The following is a 20,569-nucleotide window of genomic DNA, read 5'->3' as shown; positions in this document are numbered from 1 at the left end:
CAAATTGCAGAGGGCATGGGTAGCAAAAATTTGAGAGAAACTAGGGTGGAAGAGCACACCGTGGAGGCACACAGTGCGAAGCAGAATGATACCACGGCCACACGTGCGTGATTGAGCGATAATCAGACGCTGCTACACAGCCACTTTGGATTACCATTTAAATGGATGGTAATGAACTCCATGGAGACTCCAGATACATCTTTGAAGCTGTCGACAATCACGGAAAACTGTCGGTGGCAGTTCCTTACTCAGAGACCAAAGAAACGGTAAAAAAAGTCGTAATAAAGCGGTAAAGCGGTGTGAACACAAGATAATAAAGTATAAAATCTGTATCAGTACGCCGCTATAATGCCCTGTATCTGTATGCCCCGTGTAATTAGTATCATACATTTACTTTTTTACTCCTCTGCACAGCGGCTCGAAATGTCGCGCATGCATAAAACACCCGCTGAGCCGTGTGAAAGTTCGGCTGCTTCCGTGCCATCAACGAAAGAAGCAAAATGCAAATAAATAAGCACACTCTACGAAATTAGAGTTCAAAAATCATCTTTCGCCGTCAGTTTTGCTTTGCAGTTTCCCCATCGGGAGCAGCAAGTCAGTCGTCAACATAGATCACTGCTGCTTGACCAGTTTGGCATTATTTCCCACCAGACGTCGCCGTGATCTGCTTTGACTGAATTTCGCTATAATATTTAAAATATTATGCATTCTCTGTCACATTTGTAACCTGTTGCGCTGCACTCTTAAAAAGGAACTTCACCGCATAGCACGCTCCTAGCCGGCCATGATCTCGAATGATATCGTTATCTGCCCTGATTTGTTGAAAACAGGGGGCGTACGCCTTTTCTGTGACAATTACCCAAGCAGCACAATGTACCGGAAGTCGAGTGCAATAGGGGTGGATGGGTAGATGGAAGGCCTTGAACACACTCGTGACACTGAAGAACATTGATAAGACACATACCGCCCACCCCTATTGCACTCGACTTTCAGTACATTTTGCTGCTTGGGTATGAACAGCATAAGTGTCACAGAAATGGGGTACGCCCCCCGTTTTCAACAAATCAGGGCAGATAACGATATCATTCGAGATCATGGTTGGCTAGGAGCGTGCTATGCGGTGAAGTTCATTTTTAAGAGTGTGGGTTTAGAACCAACAAGCTGTTAAACGAGGCGGTAAACATAAACATAAACTGCCGGTGTGCCGCTTTACGGTAACCAGTTTTAGAATCCCAACTGATCACGCGTATTCTAGCTCTATTCTATATCTCTTTTCGAATGATTTTCACGCGCATTATGTAAAGCCCGGGTGTGTGCCGCTCAGCAGGCTGCACGGGCGGAACGCAATTGACGTCAGAGTAAACATGACAGGGAAGAGCAGAAAATGGGGCTAGCAGCGGCGCGCGCGGGTAGTCTGCGGTAAATAAGAAATGTTGCGGTCGAAGGACAGGAAAAGAAGAGATGCACAGGGTTGCCAAATTTAGCACTTTTCGAAGCGTCGTAGTTCTTGTTCTTTGTTCGTTCTGGGATGGTTCCTTTCAAGAGGGGCGAACGTGACAGGAGTGGAACGCCGTTTTTGAGTTGTGCTAATTGTATTCTTTTATATATATTTTTTTTAAATTCCGTGTTGGCGCTCCACGAAGCAACTGTATAGCCGTGATCGGCATACATACATGAACAGATGGAGAGAGGACAGCAGGAAGGAGTGCACTCTTAAAAATGAACTTCACCGCATAGCACGCTCCTAGCCAACCATCGTCTCGAATGATATCATTGCCTCTCCTGATTTGTTGAAAACGGGAGGCGTACGCCTTTTTGTGACACTTATGCGGTTCATAATTGTCACAAAAACGGCGTACGCCTTCCGTTTTCAACAAATCAGGGCAGATAACGTTATCATTCGAGATGATGGTTGGCTAGGAGCGTGCTATGCGGTGAAGTTCATTTTTAAGAGTGTGGGGAACAGGAAGGTGGATTATTACGCGTCTTGGGCTGACTTCAAGGGGAACTGTGCCGTCATTCGTCAGGAAACTCTGCCGGAAAGCCAAAGGAAAACCGCAGACAGCACAGCCAGTGCCGGGATTCAAGCCCCTGTCACCTCCAAAGATCCGCTTGGAAGGCGATCATCCTAACCGCCACGCGAACTGGTTACTAAGTCTACTGTACTTACGTTTTTATGCATGTCTCATCATTAACAGTGGTGAATTGACTGCTGAATTCATGAACTCTTCGTATTTAAGGACAGTAGCGCGAAATAAGGGACAACAACAACAACAAATAAGTTAATGACAATGAATGGGGAAATTCGCCACTTGAGGTGCGGCCCACTACCCCAAGGCACAATGGGGCAGGATGTGATGTGTCCTGATGATGAGGTGATGAACGATGCTAAATAGGGATAGTCAGTGGAGTCAGTATGACATCAGAACGGTAGGCAAAACCACAGCACACAAAAATACTACACACACAGCACACAGGTACGCAGGCAGATCATAGGGTAGACAGGAGACCAGTGTCCCGCAGAAAAATCTTGAAATACTCAAGAACTTGACGATGGTCAGTCTGGTTAGACCCAGGTCCGAGAATGGTTGCCAATGTGAGTGGTGCGGCCGTGATCGACTGCAGGCGACACTGTAGAGCTGCTCTTTGGGAGGTGTATAGATGGCAGTCGAGGAGCACATGCTTGGTGTCCGCCAAAACAGCACAACGAGAGCAGAGCATCGAGTCAGAGCGGCCGATCAGATGCTTGAAATGGGGGGTGAACGCAACCCCAAGACGAAGCCTGTGTATCAGCGACGCAAAATGGCGAGGCACACGAGAAGGCATGGTGAAGCCAAAGTCAGGGTCCACTTCACGCATCAGAACTCTTGATGGAACGTCTCGAGACCATCGCGCATGTGCGAGAGGCCTCACCACATCATTTAGGAAGGTTCGCCTGTCGCCTTTGGGGAGGGTAATCCGCACGCTTGATCGGGAATGATACGCAGCTGCTGCAGCCTCGTCAGCCTCTTCATTGCCGCGGATGCCGCAGTGGGCAGGAACCCACTGGAAGTAGATAGAGTGCCCGCTGATCTCAAGACGGCTTAGTTCCTCCAGTATGTCCACCACCACAGGCGCAAGTGATCCACGAATACCCATGTTCGCTATACACTGGAGAGCCGCCTTGGAGTCGCAGTATATCACCCAGCTGCTGATAGCGGCTGATGCAATGTGCTTGAGGAAGAACAAAATGGCATGCAACTCTGCAGACGTAGATGAGGTGCGGTGCGAGAGACGGTATGCGTGGCACGACGACATAGTCGGGATTGTAAAGGCAGCAGTGGAGCCGTGTAAGTTGGTCGACCCATCTGTGAATACTGCAGTGTGCGAAGGATAACGGCACTGCATCATGTCTAACGCAAGTTGTTTCAACACGGGTGCTGCAACGTGATCCCTCTTGCTCTTGAGCCCAGGGATGGTAATGGAGATCGAAGGTATCGAAAAGACCCACGGAGGGGACCTGGGGACGACTGCGCTTCCAACAAAAGCCGGTAGCAAGGGCTTTACAGCAGCGATGCAGTGAGAAATGTTGCTCTGCCTCCGCCTGTTGAGCTTCGAAACCAAGGGGTGACGACGGTGTTCCGCGACGAGACGTAGATAATGGCGCACAGTTTCTCTGAGACGTAAGACCTCTACTGGCAGCTCGCGGGCCTCTGCCACCACCATGCGCGTTTCAGCGGCGCGGGGTACACCGAGGCAGATCCTCAAGCTTCTGGCCAACATACACCGAAGTCTCTGTTCAGATGTTCTTGAGATGCCATGTAAGACCGGGAGGCTGTAGAGAATGGTTCCCCGAACCAATGCCCCATGAATCGATAGGAGCGCTTCCTGATCAATCCCCCATGCAGCGCCAGCGAAGTGAGAAATGACATTGGTCCAGCGTTGAACTTTCGCTTCCAGGTACCTGATATGGGCGCTCCACGAGAGATTGGCATCCAAGATAACACCCAGGAATTTGTGGCACTTCACTTGGCTGAGTGTATTATTGCCTAGCGAAAGAGGGAAGGCGCGCATGCGTTTCCGCGTGAACGGGAGCACAACTGTCTTCTCAGCCGAGATGTCTATGCCAGCCTTGGTGAAGTATTGCTGAACAGCATCCAACGAGTGTTGAAATAAGGGACAATCCATGGCGAAAACCCGAGACAACGCGCTCTTAGAAATTAACTTCACCGCATAGCACGTTCCTATATAGCCAACCATCATGTCGAATGATATCGTTATCTCCCCGATTTGTTGAAAACGGGAGGTGCACGCCTTTCTTTGTGACAATTATGTATTTATTATGTATTAATTATGTATGCCAAGGCATGTTGGCATGTTGGTTTTTATTCCCTAAAGTCGTGGTACCCTAAACTAGGTGAGAGTACAAAAAACGTCAATAGATGAAAATGTGGGGGGAAAAGTTTAAGGCTTCGCCTCAGCCCAGTGGTACCCAAACTGTGGGTCGCGACCCCCAGATGAACGTTACGAGGGATATTCTAAGAACCGGGTGCTACATGCGAGTGAACATGTGAACCTTGAAAAAGCGGCCCCATAACACGGAATCCCAGACACCCCACCCGACACGAAAAGGGGGCGCGTACCCGCAGCCGGGGGCTTGGAGCGGGGAGGCTTGCCTCCCGTCTCAGTGCCCCTAACCGCGCTGGGCAGCCTCCCCTCTTCCACCCCCGACAGATTGAAGACTATCCGTCAATGACATTATGGTTACAAGGTTACTAGAATGCGTTGTAACGATTTTTTATTTTTATTTTTTGGAAGCAGGTCTCCAAGACTAGTAGGTAAACTTTGACAGGAAACATATACTTAGAATCACATCGTTTTCAGAATAATTGACATCCATTACCAGCAGAGTGAAAGTTGGGGCAAGCAATGATGCATGTATCAAACGCGTCTCCTTGTGTTTATTGACACAATATTATGATGCCCTAAAGTGCATATTTCAGTGGATTATTTGCATATTGTTTGGTTGACATTATATTTGTATGTACTCGAGCAGAAGAATAATAAACAATGCCTATATTATCGATCGCGTAGGAGGAACCGTACACTCTTAAAAATGAACTTCACCGCATAGCACGCTCCTAGCCAACCATCATCTCGAATGATATCGTTATCTGCCCTGATTTGTTGAAAACGGGAGGCGTACGTCTTTTTTGTGACACTTATGCTGTTCATAATAGTCACAGAAAATGCGTACGCCTCCCGTTTTCAACAAATCAGGGCAGATAACGATATCATTCGAGATGATGGTTGGCTAGGAGCGTGCTATGTGGTGAAGTTCATTTTTAAGAGTGTATAATACGCACATTTAGAATAACCGTACGTGACCCCTGATGAGCACAACAAGGAACTCTCAGTCCGTTACTTGAAAGCTTTATGAGCCGAGTTGTTATAATACGTTCTACTTTGACAGGCTACTTTTACTAGTCAAACTACGATACGATACTACGAGCGAATAAACATAAACGCCCAAAAACAAGCTTTCCTGAAACGAAAAGCTTTCCAAAGACGAGGGAAATACTGAAACGTCGCCGACAACAACAACAACCAACACACACACACAAAAAAAAAAAGACCTGATGATGACGGGTAAATTCGCCACCTGGGTTGTGGCCCACTAACCCAATGCCGACGGGACCCCATATAAGATGTAAAATGACAGTGAGGGGACGAAGGGGGAGAGACGGTAGCAAAGCCGCACATCAGGATTGAACAAAATATTGGAGACTGGTGTCTTGCAGAAAATCCAGGAAAATCTGCAGGGCACGACGGTGTTTCAGGATATAGATCCAGGGCCCAAGGACTGTAGCCAAAGTGAACGGAGCGGCAGTGATTGGCTTCAGTGGGTTTCGCAACCTTTCTGGTTGAAGTCGCCAACGCGTCCTGAGGAAGTAGCCAAAAGTAGCTAATTGTGTAGCCCGTGGCGTGTCGCATCATGCCACATGGAATGAAACTCAGCTCCTCTAAAGAAGTCGAACCATGAAAGCGGAACTGCCAGTTCTTTTGGATAACGCATTTCTACATTAAACATGAGCAGATAGCGGAACATAACCAGCCTATAGTGGCCACCTTATACCAAGAGAAACTCTATGATAATTCGTATAAGTTGCGAGATATCTATGATCACGATGGAAATTGGTAGATACCTGAAACGGTAATCCGGAAGGTGTGGGTTTTATTCCTGCAGCTGGCTAATTTTCTCAGTGACTTCCTTCTTTCAGAACTATGATCATGAGCGACACTACACTAATACGGTTAACCGGATTAACTTCATCCAATCAAGGGATCTTTAACGAGTACTAAAACCCCCGCATAAAAACAAAACGGTCCGAGGGACATCATACCGACTGAAAGAAGGATGATCATCAAGGAACTCAGGAATGAACGCAATGTATACTTCAGCATTCGATGTGTCGCCACGATAGAAGCTATCTCGTTATCTCGCACGCTTACCCGGCTTTAGGTACACAGCAGTCTGAAATGTAGCGCCAAGCAGTACCCGTATAGCAGACAGAAAATAGCGAAATCGCCATCGCCCGAAGTTCGGCCTCACGACAGTAAGAAAATAGCCAATTTGACGCAAAGTCGCCGAATCTGGCGACCCTGTCGAAAAGTGCTCAGAGGACATTTGCCAGCACTACCTCATCGTCATCGAGACGATCATCTCGATGATGATGATGGAACAACAAAAATACCTCAACATTACAGTAAGATGTAAGGTACAAGACCGCCGCGTATTTCACGCCGCTACTTTGTTCTGCAAGAGTGCTCTATGCAGGTATCGAAACGTGCTGGATGACATGCAAGCAGAGATGTCTGGTACAGCAACTAGCACCTCGACTAAAGCTGGATTCACACATACGTTTTTTGAACGAGCGAGCCGCTGAGCGTTCCCAGCCACTTTTCGGGAACCGCTTCGTGCTGCAGCTTCGGAGAGCAGAAACGCGAACGCTTTTCATCCAGCCAATCGGACCGCTCGAGGAGGGGCTGTTTGGTGCCGACGGGCCTCCTAGCACAACAGCTATACCACGCGGGGAATTGTTTGTTGTCAACGACGAGCGGGAAATTTACAAAAACCACAGAATGAACGAAAATAAATGCGATTTTGAGCGTGACCATGTGTGGTCGTCGCCGGCAGGTAAACATGTGTCTCGCTTCTTCTACGTCTACTTTTCTCTATTAGCGACTCTAGTAGAATGAGTTCACAATAACAGTCCCGAAAGCATAAGCAGCCAATCGCGGTTGACATCATATTGTTGTTGTTGTTTGATAGCTTTCTTTGTAGTATCGTTATCGTACAGTTCTGCAGACGAACTGAATGTCACTGTTATATTGTGTCTGTCGTTCTGACGGTTGATGATGCAAGCAGAAATGACTCACAAATGTAAATTGGAACGGAGAGCGCAAGAAGTGTAGGTGCAATCTTGACATAGCAAAACGAAACGCGTCTCCACGCTGGCGGCAAACGCATATGTGACCGGCTGCGCTCGGCCGCGCCGCGAACGCTGCGGCGGCGCCGCTTTTTGAAAAGCATGTGTGAATGAGCCTTAAGAGCTGGAGTAGCAAGCCAGCTTGCTCAACTCATGAACGAACGAACAACAAACAACAGTGCAGATGCACAACCGGGGTTCAATACCAAAAATTGAGAGAAGCAGTTTCTGAGCAGCACGGCATGAACGATGCGAAATCCATGCAAAGTAACTGGGCGAGTGTTCAATCATCTCAAAGTGATGGGCTGTCATAATATTCGCAGCGCGTACATGAACCCAACGAAGACAGGCTCCATATGCAGCGAGTGAAAAGGCTTTTTCTCCGCTCATACCAAAATATCCTAGATAGAATAAGGCTGTCGAAATACATGCATAAACAACACACGGTGTTACAGATCCATAGCGTACTGAGAGGGCGGACCAGTGTGTATCATTAAGGAAAGCAGCTTTGCATTCGAGATAATGAGAATAATTAATTAAAGGAGCCCTTCCCCGAAGGCGGTAATGACCGAACGAGCTTGCAAAAGCAAAAATAAGTGTGACGTAATTTCTGTTTCTCTTTCATGATGAATCCGGCAGTATATAATTCAGAATAAATGGTTTTACCCACTTTGCGTTCAGTAGGGAAGGGGGTGACAAGAAAAATAAAAATAAGTCGTAAGATTCAATGTGCTAAAAGTTCAAGCTGACTTTCTAAAGTGTTTCTTTAAGAAAGAGTAACGCAAGACTTAGTTTCGTGCGCCAAGGGCTAGCCTTATAGCACACATTATGGGGTATATCGTGTCCGGTTGGGTTTCGTAAATGTGAACAAGAAGAAAGCTCTGATTACTCTAATCTAAGAAAACTAAGAAAATCTAATCTAATCTAAGAAAACTAGAAAAATCTATGAAAGATTGCTATGTTATTCCATCCTCAGAACATCAGTTCTTTCATGTAGAAAAATCTAATCTAATCTAAGAAAACTCTAAAACGGAAACTCTAAAACTCTAAAAAGTGAACTAAAGGACAACTCTAAACACAAAAGGCATCGAACACAAACGAGAAAACACACAATTCAATGTGTTCGGAAATGTTTCATCATTGCATTATTCCTGATTATATCCGCGAATGAGAATAACTGAAATTGAAGAGGAGCGCAGACATGTCGGCCTGAATGTCAAGTTAATACGTAAAATGAATGAGGAGAAAAACTATGCTACTACTTCCTCCTCTCCACGCACATTTCGTGCGCTTTTCTTTGCGAAAATCAGGGGGGCTAAAGCCGAATATTTACTACTTTTTCTTTCGACTATTTCTGTTGCGATACTGTGCATAGTTCTTGTTGGGTCTGTGGTTATCCGTGAAGGATTTCATATTTCTGTAAAAGAAAGTGAGGTTCGCTTGGAAATTTTCCAAGTTCAATTCAAAAAATAAATTTACCTCAATTAAAGATTGTCCAAAGCCTTCCTAAATGGCGGCAAAAGTTAATTGCCGAAAGACAATTACCAGAAAGTAATTGCCGAAAGTCTCACAATCCTCCGGCGAGTACCGTCGCCAGTTAGAATTTTTTATCACTTTAGGTGAAACACCCTGTATAATGGGTCGTGCCTTAAAAATTGCAACAAATGTACCTTCTCTTCACCAGGGATGGGCATAAATACATTTTTTGAGTATTTAAATATAAATACAAAATACTTTGTTGAAAGAGGTATTTAAATACTCTCCATAAATACCTTTCAACATGAGTATTTAAATACAAAATGTAAATACAGTATTTAAATACCGTAACTACTACCATAAATACTGTGAGGAAAATGTCATCTGGAATTACAGAAATAACGATGATCATAACAACAAATCAGCAACGAACAATAGCATTTATTTGTTAGATTATCATGGCAATTTTAATATTAGAAGTTTCTCGAATATTGCATCTTTTAGGCATCTTCTGTTCGGCCGTACAATCAGATTCGCAAAGGAGAAGAGCATCTCCACAGGTGCCGATGAACAAATTCTTTTATTAAATTTGACGAAGATGCTTCGTACAACAAGGTAATTGGCTAGTCGCGACCGTTGTCCGCAACAACAGGGAAAAACTTGCCATCTAAAATTTTTTGTCGCATGCGCATGGTAGCGCAAACACAGCATAACTGTGCCCCAAACTCTCTCTTCTTCCCGAAAGGTCAAATGGAGGGCAACTTTAAGATATGAGTCAGTATATACTGTATTTAGGAGTATTTACAAAGTATTTACAAGAATAAATACCCAAAAATTGGTATTTAAATATAATTATAAATACATTTTTCAGGTCTGTATTTAAATACAAAATATAAATACATGTATTTATATTTTAAATAGTAGTTTAATTACAATGTATTTAAATACTGCCCATCCCTGCTCTTCACTTCGTAGGCTGCTTTCTCTTACTGCAACACATTTCGCCGCAATAATCAACGTGAAGTCATCAGGAGATATGCGGTCAACTCTTTCAGCAATTCACCCACCAAGCCTGTAGTCCCACCGAGAAGAAAAAAAAAAAAGTTGCACCAACATACTCCGCTGCATAATACATACCGCATCGAAAGAAAAAACAAAGCAGCAAAACCACTCACCGTCACCACACTATTCAGCGGCACGCGCGCACAGGTATTTGCATACCACCGCGATGCTCTCTCCACGTATGATCCTTGCCCCCCCTTTTGAATAAAAAAACACGGGCATCGATTCATGGCCCTGCAGTGACTTCCCTGGCTTGCCGACAGTGTGTAATGCGGTAATACCCAACTCAGAAGGCGTCAGACGGCGGAGCGGCTGATGTCGTTTTGATCCCCTTTAAAACAGAAGATGCGCCGAAAGCCAGCCGAAGTGGTTAGAAGCCCAGGCGCACCGCAGCTTAATATGAAAATCGATAACCCAGGTTCCGCGGCTGCAGCGAGATTTTTGTGGACTGTATAATGACTCTCCCTCTGTAGGATCTCAAATGTTGACCACAGATAAGCTCCTTTCGCAGGCAGCGTTGCTGCTGCATCTGCTTCCTTAGTGCAAGGAGCGAGTGAACATTCTTATGGTTACATATGCTAAAATGACGCCGGTATAGTGGTGGTGGCAAAAAGATGCGAGAAGATTAAGGCTGTGTACGAATGGTGTTTTTTTAAACCGAAGCAAATACGAAGCGATTAGTTACATATCCAAAGCGAATACGAAACGAATATTTATGCAGGCAAAACAAATACAAAGCGGATATTTATATACTCCAAGCAAATATGAAGCGAATAGTTATGTATAGTCCAAGCAACTGACAATATTGGCGTAGATGCAGACCCGTTGTTGCAGAAACTCCAAAGTGCAAAAATCTCTGTGTACTGATTCGATATTTTTGCACTATGGAGCCGAAGCAAATACGAAACGAATGGGAAGTGAACGGTAACATACAGGTTTTTTTTTTATACGTTGCAGATTTTTAATAAAAATGCTACGAGAGCAGGAAACATGCTATTTTTGCTGGCCAATTATACGGCAAGGCTGCATCATGTCGGCAGAAGCATGCAGCTTCTAAATGGATAACTACGAAATATTATTTAATTAACCTTTTAATCACTGTTTCTCGGGCAAATCGCAGACTTGTGCCCGTTACTCGAAGAAAGTAATTGATTACCGTTACCGTTACTTCTGCGGGAGAAGTAATTGATTACCGTTACGAATTACTCGACTCCAAACGTAATTGAGTAACGCGTATAAAAGTAACGCGTTACTCCAGTCGTTACTCTGCATTTACGCAAATTATAACCGTCTTTGTGTGCCTCAGAAAAAAAAGAACAAACAAAGAAAGGTTCAACAGCGGAATAGCTGAGATAACAACAAAAACAAAAACGCCTAGGATAAGGAGATCTGTATATCTACTGTATTTATCGCAAGGGAAGACGTTGACCCGATTGTGGAAGAGCATTTGGGTGGAACTTCCCCATGACTCAATAAACCTCCAAATCTTCAGGTACCATCACACTGGTGTAGGAAGAGATTAGAGAGAGAGACCCTGAAATTCCAGAACGTCATTACAATGACCTCCGCTTGCTATAGTAGACAGCAACAGCCTAACAAAGGCTCACAGCACCAGGGGCTTGACTTGGGGCGGAACATCTAAAAGATAAGCTAATACCTGCCGGAAAAGTAATCAATTCCTGAGTAATCGATTACTCAGAAAAGTAATTGATTACTCGAAACATTACTTTGACAGTAAAGTAACTGGTTACTCGAAAAATTACTCAGAAAAGTAATTGATTACAAGTAACGCAATTACTAGTAACGCGTTACGCACAAGTCCGGCCCCGCAAATGTGAGCCAGCAGAACCGGAGCTGCGGTATTTAATGCCACCCCATTCTTTCAAAAATCCCGACACGGGCACGTACTTTGGTGCATACGTACATCTCCAAATGTTTGTCATGTGATGCCAGTGAGACGAAACCGAGACGAAACCGAGACGCAGCACATCAGGGCCACAGGGAGGCTCATATCTGAGTCGCAAAACGTTTAACTGGCGCGACCAGGCCAGAAGCACCAGAGGTGACGCACTTGGACAGTGGTTGTTCTCAATTGTTAATCGCGCAACACACATGACGGTAGTGCGCTAATCACTGTTTTTTCGTGCTCATGCTTTCCCCTTCTCTTTCCACATTACACTGAGAGCTGCGCGCGCAACAGAAAAGTGAAAGCAACCTGAACGGAAATGAATCGCTGTTCATTGAAGAGTTGATGACGCAAATGCAGGAGAGGGGATGGCGAAGACGTATAGCTTCTGTTCATTGAATAATCTGCTCACGCAGTGCCGCTAATGCGTAGCTAATCACTCCTCAGTTCAATAATAGCAGCCTACTACTACGCTAATCATTCCGTCCGCTTGAAATATTCCATAATGGATGGCTCCATTATTTTAAAACGTGAAAGTGTCAGGTTTGCGCAGTGCATGGTAATCACATAGCGAATGGATTGTCACAAAATGAAATGGCTTCCAAATGACGTATAAAGGAGGGACGTATAAAGGAAGGACGAAACTTGCAATTTATGCACGCCTTTCACAAGTTGACATCAGAACCGTGTACGCTCTAAGAAAAAGGTGTGTCAAAATGTGGTAAGTTCTATAGTTACCACCTAGGTCAACATAGTGTCCGATAAAGGGTGTAATGCCCTAGTCAGACGGCAAACCTAAGTCCTTTAGCGGAAAGGCCGTTACTTCACCTGTAGTCCAATCATGATTTCGAATGACATCGTTCTCCGCCCTGATTTGTTGAAAACAGGAGGCGTACGTCTTTTTTGTGGCTATTATGAACAGCATAATTGTAATAAAAAAATGTGTACGCCTCCCATTTTCAACAAATCAGGGCAGAGAACGATGTCATTCCAAATGATGATTGGACTACAGGTGAAGTAACGGCCTTTCCGCTAAAGGACTTAGGTTTCCCGTCTGACTAGGGTATAAAAGGGTGGTAGAAGCAATTGTCATATATCCTAAGTACTACAAAAGGGCGTACGCCCCCTTCGCTCACCGAATCAGGAGCGATAACCCTATCATTCGAGGCAATGGCTGGCGGGCAACGTGCTATGCGGTTGAGTTCTGTTTTGAGAATGAGGTACCAGGTAGAACAGGTAGAACTTTGCCACCTTTTAGGCACAACTCGACGACGCGACAACTGTTACCTCCTAAAAGGTGTAACGACATCACCCTTTTTCTAAGAGCACCACGGGAGGGAGGGTGTGGCCGTTCTTTGACCTTTTGCCCCTAAGATGGGTGGAGCGCCGTGACGTAAAATACGTCATCGCTTCCCCCAATTACCCAGAATGTAAGTTGAGTCGCCGCGATTCGAGGAAGCCTCGTTCGGTACGCGCCATTTTGGTCCTTCTGGTTTCGGACCGCCGCCATGTACGCCATGACAGCCACGTAGCGCGCAAGCACGTGGGGAAAGGCTTTTATTAAGTTAATTTTGATCTGCTTTTGACCGAGATATCGGGTGCTGTAGTGCCGATGGATGTACCAAATCAGTCCGGAAGGGTTCCCGCATATTTCGCTTCTCATCCAAACCGAAAAGACGATGAATAACTTCTAACTTAACAACTCATGCAAAATCGATGCAGTCCACGCCAATGTTTAGTAGCTGCGTGGGCGCACCAGCGCATCCTTCGATAAACGCGAGCTGACGCAGGTCTCTTTATGATACATTAATGAGACGGCTACCACTCTCAATAATCCACGGATATTACGGGCAAACTTTAGCCAAGTTTGAAGTGGGGTTCGTTTGACCATAATCAGGCGAGAAGAATATTTTCGTCGGAATCTCTCAAACGACACCACTCTCACACATTCTGGATCGTCATTTACAGAAATAATCTCGCACTTCAGCCGGATGTTCTATCATCTGAGGGCGATTATGTGGGGGCGATGCACCTCAAGAAGCGCCAGAATTTCGCGGGAGTTTCAGCAGATATGAGGAGGAGGCTGGTCTTAATTAAACCTGTCGAACTTCCTGATCCCCGCACTTAAACATCCGTTTCATATTTCCTCAGAATCGCGTCTTCGATTAATCACGGGATTTAGGTGGAGCCGCAACGTTGAATACGAGATCTCTCCAACGTGATACCTATCATGTAAGCAAGCTTGTGGAACATTTGGTCTTGTATTCTTCTTCTTTTTTTTTTTTTTTTTCGTCTTAAAGGTAGGTGTTTCATTGTTATTGACCATACCAACGGTATTGTATCTGTCGGGGATTAAGTGCGAGACAGATAGAGTACGTACTTTGTTGTAGTACGTATCCATAGGTATATTTTACGTTCCTTACGAAAGTGCATTTACCGTACATTCGATATGAAATACTTGAAGTATTGCACGCTCCTCGGTGACAAGGTTCGGTACGACTACCAAAACGCATTATAACTAGGGCCCGGAACTTTATGCACAAAAATCTTCCAAAATATGCATGCAAATATGCGGCGCGTAACGTCTAAATTTGCACAAAATATGCAGAAATATGACACTAGGAATGTTGCTCCTGAAGCTTTTGCGTACCTTGAAACTGTATAAGTACCCACACTGTCTAAAAAAAAAACGTTTTGGGAGTAAAAATGCACATTCCTTCTTGGCATATGGGACGTACTTTCACACGTGCACACACTCTCATTCTACAATACTTCGATTCCCGTCTTTTTATGAACTCTTAAACGCTCTGAAAACTTGTCACGCGTTCTCTTTTCAGAAGTTAGTTCTGGGTGCCTCGTTAATTCTTGCCTCGTTCCTGCCTCGTTGGGTGCCTGGGGTTCTCGTTCCATCCAGTGTGTGCTTGCTAAATCCACTGATTGTGTACCACGAAGCAGCCTAAAATCAGCGTAGTAGCTTAGATGCGTAGCTAGAACGTAGGTTTTTGGGTCGATGAGCTCTCTTTTGAAGTAATGTGAGCAAATCTAGGGTACGACAAACGTTAAAAAAATAGGTAAAATGGCGCCAAAATATGATGTAGTACGTAACCAAGTGGCTCCGAATTATGACATAATATGCAACAGTCATATTGTATGACGATCACGATAGAAATATGCCTAAATATGCAACTATATGATATACGAAACATTGCAGAAGTGTGTCGTTATGATCAGTAATCTGTGGAGAAACGTTAGGATATCCGTTCGAACGTAATTTCAAAAATATACGTTTTACATGAACTCCCGGGCCCTAATTATAACTTGTTGGGGCGCTCCAAGACACTCGATATGTTATGCTGTGTGGGGACGCTCTTGGTCGTGCACGGGGGCGGTGCTTAAAAGGAATGTAAGGACAGGCGGACATCGCATTTCGGCAGTCGTCGGCTGGAAGCCTTGGCGGGGAAGGTAAAATAAACGCTGTGTAGCATTGTGTTTGCCTTTGTGTGCCTTCACCGGCGGGACGTGTTGGGCGGGCAGCTTTCCTGGGTCAAGGGAATATTTCCCACAACTGGTGCCGTGACCAGGATTCTGCTCGTTCGGTCGTCCACATGGAGGACACGGAAGGCTCAGATTTTTTCTGTTTCGTTCATTAGTAGGTTTTAGCCGATCAGTTTTCTTTTCCTTCTTGTCGGAATTTGATAAGGTATTGGTTTGATAGGGTATTGTGCGAGTGTTGTTTGCCGCGCTGTCCGTTGCCCTTTCCACGTGCTTGTTTGGTATGGCGTGGCCGTTTGTAGCCGCGTTAGTTTATCACATAGCTGTTGTACTTTCGTTGTTTTATTGTTTTTTTTTGTGATTGGCAGATAGGCTGGTAGAAAACAGCGCGTGTTGCTCGTTTTCCGGCAAAGATTGCTTTGTTAGGGTTTCCTACTCCCCGTCGTCTTGTTTGCTCCCGCTTAAAGGCCGATTGATGATTATAACCTGTGCCAGTATAACCAGGCGCTACGGTTAGGGCTACGGAACATGCAGTACCCCACCCACAGAGCACTTTGGCACCTGCGGGGCCGTTGTCAGACCCTGCTGTTACGACTGTCATGTGTGACTGAGTTTAGCATACCAATGGCGGAGCGACTTCGTGCCGGGTTGGCCGTGCCATCCGCAGGCACAAGCGCCAACGCGGTTCAATGCACGAGTACCACCCTATTCGGGGTACACGGACAAGGAATATATCTGTTGGGTTAACCCTACTATTCCGGAACCGCAACGTGTCGATCGGCTATCAGCTGACAAACTGAGTAAACAGCCGCGTGCAGCAGTCCTGAACGCTAGCTTTTAAAGCTAGCCATGCAGTCAGTTTGAAAAGAAAAGGATACTCTTTTGCTCCTTTTGGTTTCCTGTTCCGAATAACACTCAGGACCCAAGCAGCACAATGAACCGAAAGTCGAGTGCAATAGGGGTGGACGGTATGTGTCTTATCGATGTTCCTTAGTTTCACGAGCCTGTTCAAGGCCTTCCACCTACCCGTCCACCCCTATTGCACCCGACTTTCAGTACATTTTGCTGCTTGGGGATCGAGAACCAAACATTGCTGTTCGAATTTGGGTAGAGATTGCATCAGCCTTATCGAAACGGGGCGTATACGCTCTCGCTTACCGGCGATTCTGTTTACGAGCATACTGCCTATCAAGACACGTGAATCTGTAGACCACGGAAGTTCCGATGACGTCCTTATACCACAGACTGCAGTTGTGCTTTGGCTTCGTTTCGATGGGAGATGGTGAAGGCAGCGCTTCCTTCATCTTCCCGGCCTGGCAGTGCCCGCTATCCTGGGCAGGGATTATTCATCATCCGGCAGAAGTTTGCGCTGGACCCGCTCAATGTAGGATACCGCTTCCGCATATCTGGGATCATTTGATGTACCCGAGGAGGAGTGCCGCCAGCTTGAACAAGTACTGCGGCAGTTTAACGGCATCTTCACAGAGAAACCTGGTTAGATGTCTGTGTTACAGCATAGCAGGGACACGGGTAACGCTAGGCCCTAGCGTTATAATCTGAGACCACTGAGTGTTACATAGGAGTGTATTGTTGACGCGGCTCTCGATGAAATGCTCCAAACAGGTGTAGTTCTCGAAGGCTGCAAAAGCCCTGAGTGCTTCGTCGATTTGACATTGACGCGGAGACCGGGCACCTTGAAGTCTCGACCTTGAAGGCTTCCCATCTCAGTCTTCGATGGAGAGGAGACCGACCGTTGCCAGGCTCGTGTTCCAGCCCTGGACCAGGATTCCAGTTCCGGACCTGATAACAGTTGCTACTGTCTGCGTCGGAGTACATGACCAAGAGCGCCCCCACAAACTATAACATAAGCAACTGCAACGTTGAGTTTGATTGTATATATCAAGAGGAAATATATTGAATTCGTGACCTGAAGAATTCTGATACTCCCACAAAGATCCCCAAGTGAAAAAGAAAGAGGAAAAGATAAAAATAGAAAACATCACCCCTCCCGGTCACCGAATTGCAACGTAATAACTATAACTTGTAAGGTTTGTAAACTAGCGTTAGCTACGAAAAGTATAAGTATATAATTACCTTATGCTGCCAGCACGAAGGCAGGCACGTCATTAATTTGCTAGATCATAGTTCCTTGAGGCCCCAACTACCCACTTTCGCGCCTGGACTTTGCACTAGCACAATGGTTCCCCACTTCCCCATGAAATTAGATATAACAGGTGAATCGTGCTCTCTTTCTCAAAACGTCACTCGTGCCTATAGATAACCTGCTGGCAGTTGGTATGATTACATGCGTTTTGTGACATTGCATTTGAATTTATTTCTACTGGGGTTTTTTTTTTCTTCTGAAAAAGCAGACAGCAGGACACAAAAAAATAAAAGCTCTCATAATTTTTTGGCCGTACCTATTACATGCACACCTTGTCCAGCACTATAGTCGTTCAAAATCCGACAAGCTTATACAGGGTGTCGCAGCAAAACGTGTAATTAAATTATCATAGAAAAACTACGCCACCTAGAATAACGCGGTGCATTGTATTTGTTCTTCCTAGGTTTTTTGCCACCTCCTGATGTGAGTGTCATCATGTTTTATTGTAAGCTTTCGTGCAGAATGTACGTGCATCTTATGAAAGTGCAGATTCTGCACGAAAGCTTGTCAATGGAACTAGGTATTGCAAAACTTTCGAAATATATCATAAGCTTGCAGAAACGAAAGAAACAGACGTCGGCCGTGCCGGTCCAACCTGCGCGACAACTTTATATTTCTTATCACACGCATTGAAAACACGTAAAGAACACAGAAAATATGGAAAATGCTAAGGGACGCATAACATCGGAAAAAAAAAACAAAAAAACTTACCATTCCTCGCCATGCATGCATCATCAAATGCCATGTTACATGAGCCCCGCTCCAATACAGGAGATTACGCATAACAACATCCACTGACGAAGACGACTGAAAGAAAGAAAGAAAGGAAGGAAGGAATGATATATGAGGAGGGTCGAGATCAGACTCGGTCGGAACAGCTATTGCATGGGACAAATAGAAGCTCCCGTCGCGCCAATATGCAAATAAAGCTTACACTTAATATTCTTGTCACACCCTGTGCAAGAGAACAACTGCGAGCCCTTTTGACAAAAGGGGGGAATCAAACAACATCGCGCCTGCACTTTGCGTAATTGTTGACGGCTCATGACGTTGTTGCGTGTGCGTGAGATATTGCGTTATTAACGCTTCGCTGCTACGTATCTCGTTCCGGGAAAAGCCTAGCGTCAGTAACGGGAGAAATGAACGTGCGTCAAGGGAACTATAAGGTATCGTGCGTACTACACTATGTTGGAAGAGGATAGCCAGGTCACTTGCTTGTATCATGTAACGGATATGAATGTGTTTGCCGGCACAAAAGAGAATGAATTACAATCAGCGGATCGAAGTTGCTATCACCTACAGAGTGGGCTGGCGTCAATCTTCTCCCTTTTCTCAATTCTTTAAAGGTACTGTAAAGCAGTAGACAAGCATGATATGCCGGTGATGTAACTAGAGACTTTGTTGCTTCTAAATACCATATGCGGAACCATACGACCGACAACGCGCTATATTTTTTTTTAATTTGCCACGAAAAATGCCGCGTAGTGGAGCGGTGCGACGCCTGGTGTCAAATAAGCCCCTGTACAGCGGGCAACACTGAAAATTGGTATTACACACGATTACATCGGAACTTCGTTATTTTAGTAACCCGATATTATTAGTTTCCCTGTTTACCTATGCATTCTGAAACCCCTGTTAACAGTGTTTTCTGCGAAGTAACCCAGCGCTGGACGCTGGCTATGGAAGCTGTGCCTACTTCTCTGCTGCGCCTGCGCGCACCTTCTGTTCGCGGGCTCTTTCGAACTTTCGAACGAACAAACTATTTCTGTGAACCTCTGTGAACAAACATGTCCCGACGCTGTCTGGCTTCTTGAACGTCTGATACATTTTTTTCAACGGCTCAGCATTTCATTTCAGTTCGCTTATCCGTTTATCTTCAGATGTGGATCGTTGTGTGGATTGCAGGGGCGGATTTTATGGTGGATTTGTGGTGAATTGTTATGTCGGGCCCAGTGTTATACGCATGCAATGTGGTTGCCGCCGTACGTGGCAGGAGTACGGATTCATTTCGAATACCTAGTACAGTGTTGCCTGTAACTTTTAAGTGTAATTTTCTAATTAATTGCACAGTCGATTGGAATGAAACTTGCGCAGTTTTTGTCCTGGTGGCTTGGACTATCGAATAGCCACACTAAATGACATTTGATCGGTGCTGCTTTACAGTACCTTAAAGGACAGACAGCTTCTGCCGAAAATTTCAAAACTGTGACTCCTTTAGAGCTAATAGCTACTAAGACATACCATTTCCATTCTTCATTTCTCCATTTCAATTTATCTCGTGTTTTTTTTATAATCAATCAGTCAATCAATCAATCGAAACACAGTGACGTAAATCCCATACGCTGAGTCCACATTTATGACAAATACAACCTTTAAGCATCGCCGACGCCCATTAAGTGTTCGCAAGCATGACTGTGGTCAAAAATTGCCCGTGATGGAACACAAACCCACAGCTCTGTGATTTTGGTGAGGCTGCAATGTCGTGTTTTGCCTGATTGTCGATTCAGCCTCTGCAATTTACGTTATTATCTGAGGAAAAAATGACGCCTTCCTCGTTTTCTTCGTCTGTGAGTGAGCGTGAGAGAGCATGGAAGGAGGAGAACGTGGCAAGAGTGGATGTGTGTCCGTGACACTCTGAACGACGTCGCCGTGGTAGGTTGACGAGAGCGCGATGTCCGGGTTGGGAAATCAGATACGTGTGGCTGTGATTCCCGCCAGCGGCATTCCCCGACTTTTCGTCAACTGCCATCTTCGAGAAGGGAGACTGCTACAGTTACATTGTAGTTTCTACGGGAAGAGCTGTAATTCATTGTACAGGGTTAGTCTCGCAAACGTTACACATTTTGATCGCATCGTAAAAATAGAAGACGGGGTTTATCCAACACCAAACTTTGCTGACTGGTAGCCATTTGTATGAAGTTTCGTTGGAATATTTTGTAAGCGCCCTGCTCCCTGGAACTTTTGCAAATGGCCTATTACGTTTACTCACTGAATTTTCTC

The 20,569-nt window shown here is 45.2% G+C and overlaps 1 long non-coding RNA gene across 1 annotated transcript in view; it reads right to left on the bottom strand.

Annotated features, from left to right (window-relative positions):
• The window catches only part of LOC135384112 (uncharacterized), a 41,533-nt gene extending 22,989 nt beyond the window's left edge, over positions 1-18,544 (bottom strand). The window contains exons 1-2 of the long non-coding RNA XR_010420260.1: positions 18,504-18,544; positions 18,281-18,376 (exon numbers count right to left, since the gene is read on the bottom strand). This is a non-coding gene — a long non-coding RNA (uncharacterized LOC135384112). The remainder of the gene's footprint in view (positions 1-18,280; positions 18,377-18,503) is intronic.
• Between the last annotated feature and the right edge of the window lie 2,025 nt (positions 18,545-20,569).

This window comes from Ornithodoros turicata, chromosome 2, assembly GCF_037126465.1.
Source record: "Ornithodoros turicata isolate Travis chromosome 2, ASM3712646v1, whole genome shotgun sequence".
Classification (NCBI taxonomy): Eukaryota; Metazoa; Arthropoda; class Arachnida; order Ixodida; family Argasidae; genus Ornithodoros; species Ornithodoros turicata.
The sequence above is the reverse complement of the archived record's forward strand: the minus strand, read 5'-3'. Positions and strand labels throughout refer to the sequence as shown.